The sequence below is a fragment of the Silene latifolia genome, chromosome Y, assembly GCF_048544455.1.
Source record: "Silene latifolia isolate original U9 population chromosome Y, ASM4854445v1, whole genome shotgun sequence".
NCBI classification, from domain to species: domain Eukaryota; kingdom Viridiplantae; phylum Streptophyta; class Magnoliopsida; order Caryophyllales; family Caryophyllaceae; genus Silene; species Silene latifolia.
Genome location: NC_133538.1, coordinates 33,516,540 through 33,520,540, shown reverse-complemented (window position 1 = coordinate 33,520,540; position 4,001 = coordinate 33,516,540). Strand labels below are relative to the sequence as shown.

Sequence of the window (4,001 nt, the reverse complement as noted above, 5' to 3'; positions counted from 1 at the left end):
GCTACTAGCACCTAGAACAGGGAGCTGGTTGGGTCCGTCGCTGATCGAGAGAAGCAGCGCGCTGATTTGAGGGGACGGGTGGCTGAGCTGAAGGCAGATCTAGTCGACACAAAGAAGAAGATGAAGGAAGGGGCTAATCAGGTGGCTCGTACCCAGGAGGTTTGTACCACTTTCTCTGACTCCTTGAAGCGCTCGGAGGAGAGGATCAGTGAGCTGATTACCCTGGCCTCTAACATTGTTGCCTATGCTACCTGGCGGGGAAAGATCAGCGGAATGCGTGCTACCCTCGAGGAGCCTCCAACTCTGCAAGCTATTGAAGAAGAAGAGAGGCAGTTGGAGACCCTATACCCGGTGCAACCTGACTTGAGCATCCTGATGCCCGAAGTTGGTGAACTGAATTCTCCTGCGCTGGCTGAGCAAGCTGCTGCTCAGGATGCAGGGTTGCCCCAGGATGTTGCTGACGGAGCTTACGAAGTTGTGGTAGTTGAGGGTGTGCAAGCTGGTCCCGTACCTGAAACAGATGGTCAGCGGGAGGAAGAAGAAAAGATGCCAGATGTGGAGGTCATTAATGTGACCGACAATTAAGAAGTTTTTTTTTATTTTTGTATCAGTGAACTTTTGGTAGTCTGGCCCTTTGGTGGCAGACTTATACTATTTTGAAACACTTTTCTGGTAGCTCACCATGGTGGCGATTAAACTCTGGGGCCGTATTTTCGTCCAGATTTTTGGAATACCCCTTGCCCTAGTTTGGAAAGTTTTAATTATATACTCTTTGTTAAATTTCATTTTTATTAGTTTAAGAGGTTGCCGTGTCAGCATATTGACTGATTTAGGCGATTCATGTCATCCTGAGGAGGCTGACTCAGACTCAGCTAGCTGCCGTGTCAGTCTGTTTGACTGATTTAGGCATGTGCCACATCGTAAGGAGGGGTGGCCGTGTCAACCTTAGAGGCTGATTTAGACCAGTCGTGTCAGATTGAAGAGGCTGAATTAGACTTAGCTAGCTGCCGTGTCAGCCTGATGGCTGATTTAGGCGTATGCCGCAATTTTGACTACTTAACCTTGTTCATGACGCAAGGTCTGTTCATCATATTTTAGAGCCAACAAGGGCGTACTTTAGGCAAGTTTATCGTCATTCTAGGACTGATGGGATGCTGCAGGATTCTGGTAGCGCAGAGATCCCTACGTTCCATATATGTGTGCATGCATGTTGGGGCCCTGATTAATTGCGATTAGTGCGAGCTACGTCCTGGGATGGTATCAGGAGTAGCTGGGTAAGCGTTTTTAGTTGTGAACTAGGCTCCATTTCGTATGTTCCACAGTCTGCCTGGTGAGGGTGCTTCTAGTGGAGAAAGTAGTTTAATGTTGGAGTGTCATGTGCCTTGTCACCCCGCGTTGGCAGTTGACAGTCCTGCTAGATACACATTCAACGTACCATAGACATTAGGATTCAGAGTGATGTACTTAGAGAAGCCTAAAAACAGAAAAGTCTATTAGAATGATGTGAAGTACCTGATGCCATCTCATGGGGTACCAGAGCAATTGTGGTCCCAGGACGCTGTCAGACCACACCATCCAATAGCAGTTTAAAATTTGAAAGAGTAAGAGACACCCGAAATGGGGATGAAATTGGTAGTATGCCTACTACAGGACTTTCTTTTATTTTAAAATAATTGGCTTTTCATAGTACATTACTCTGTAGGTTAAAATCTACTTATTATTAATAGTAATATCTCTTCAAGTGAAGTATGTTCCATGGGCGTTGTATGATTTGACCGTTCATAGTCATCAGTCTGTATGAACCATGGCCAAAGAATCCTTCTACCTGGTATGGTCCTTCCCATTTGTAGGCGAATTTGCCTGCCTTTCGATTTTTAGTGTTCTGGAACACTTCACGGAGAACCAGGTCTCCTACCTCCAGGAGCTTGACTTTCACATTCTTGTTGTAACTCCTGGCCACTGACTGCTTGTAGGCACCTAGACGTATTTTTGCACTTGCTCGCGGCTCGTCTACTGTGTCCAGGCTCCGGACCATCTCTGCCTTGTTCAGTTCCCCTATCATACATCCGTAACTGTGAGTGGGAACCAGAACCTCTGACGGAATGACTGCTTCCGCACCAAACACCAGGATGAAGGGTGTTTGGCCTGTTGCTATCTTTGGCGTCATTCTATCTGACCATAACACCAGTGGCAATTCATCTGCCCACTTTCCTCCTAAGTCCTGTAACCTCCTTCTCGGATTATCCATGATAATTTTGTTCTGTGGACTCAGCTTGCCCATTAGACTTTGGAGTCCTGGGTGCTGATTTTTTCAATGTGATTTTCCATCTGGCGCAGTATCCCTCAGCATCGTTGGAGATGAATTATGAGCCATTGTCACATATGATCTCTGATGGGATACCAAACTTGCAGATGATATTGCGTTTTATGAAAGAGATGACTTGTTTGTCCTTCCACTACTACAAAAATAGACAAAGAGGATGGTTAAAAACAGTCCTAAACTCTTAAAACAACCGTCCTTAATTCACCCGTCCTCGTTGCCTAAGATGACGGTTGACATAAAGTCAAACCGTCCTCTTTTGATTTTCACAAGAGGACGGTTGGTGTTTGGAACCGTCTTCTTTGCATTTTTAAGGAGGACGGTCCTGTGTCTCAACCGTCTTGTTTTAGACACATTGCGTGCATAATTTTTACGCCAACTTCATGACGCTCTATCAAGGAACCGTATTCTATACATTTTTTTTTGAGAATAAATCTAGCGCCAATTTATGAATTTAGCCCACCCATTTTTTGGCGCCATTTATGAATATAGCCCGCCCATTTTTGGCGCCAATTTATAAAATCAAATCAATGCTCTTTCACAACTAGATTTTTGAAATAAAAATTGCTTCATTCCTATAGCTTAAATATATCCTCCTACATTTCAGAAAATTTAGCAAAGCTTACATTTATACTCTAAACCCAACCAAACAAAACAGAATAAGTTATCTAGATAACATCCAAGCGTCAGCATACTTTTAAGCTATCTAGATAAGTTGAACACAAGCACTAACAAGAGTTTTTCCATCCACACACCATACTTTTAAGCTATCTAGATAACATCCAAGCGTTAGCATACTTTAAACGTTGTCTTCAAAAACTTGCGCCTTAAACTACAATGCATATGTTGCCCAAATGTCCCGCACCTCGTCAATCTGCTGAACCGAGTATATCTTTGGGGCTTTAACCATGAACTACATAGAGCAAAAAAACACAATTACAATTATTTACATATCAACATGTGTAATTTATATAAAACGAAGTAAATATTGAAACCAAATAAACAAATTAAAGGACGTACACTTGAATAATATTAATATATCATCCTCTGATGATTTCCAACATATATCTCCAACATATATCGGCAGACATAATATCCACATAGGACACTTCCAAAGGGCTGCGTAGGAAACTAAAATTGAAATCATAACTACAACTTATGAACAACAAACCCATAACAATAAAATATACACTAAATAATTCAGGAGATAACAATATTATCAGTTGAAGAGGTACCTTTATTATTTTCCATTCAAGCTGTTTTTGCTGACATTTCTCAGGATCCATAGAGTTTATCTTCGTAATTGCCTTGTGTTAAATAAGGAGTATATGTTATAAACTTCGCTTAATTATATTTATTTTACGAAAACAAATGTAAATCTACAAGATAATTGCTTCCTACACCGATTCATATATCTTATCGTCCCTTAGGAACAAATAGACCAGCCTTCACGTCTTTGTTTATTGCTTCCTATACTGATTCATATAAAATAAAATAGTTGTGTACAAAATAGCTACACATATATTAGTTTCAACATTTCAAATGTTGTCATAGTAACTTGCAGTTTTTTTTTCCACTTCCTTAACATAATCAGTCATATTTCCATTCCCAGACTTGTAAGCCCTTAGCCAAATTCAATATCGATCAACTTTCTCCAATGGGTATCCCTTTGCGGCAAAGT

General features: G+C 41.5%; 1 long non-coding RNA gene across 1 annotated transcript; it reads right to left on the bottom strand.

Annotated features, from left to right (window-relative positions):
• Positions 1-3,011: 3,011 nt before the first annotated feature.
• Positions 3,012-3,628, bottom strand: LOC141633089 (uncharacterized). Its single transcript, XR_012537894.1, has 3 exons — positions 3,556-3,628; positions 3,341-3,439; positions 3,012-3,233 (listed from the first exon to the last, which is right to left on the bottom strand). It is a non-coding gene; the product is annotated as an uncharacterized LOC141633089 (long non-coding RNA).
• Between the last annotated feature and the right edge of the window lie 373 nt (positions 3,629-4,001).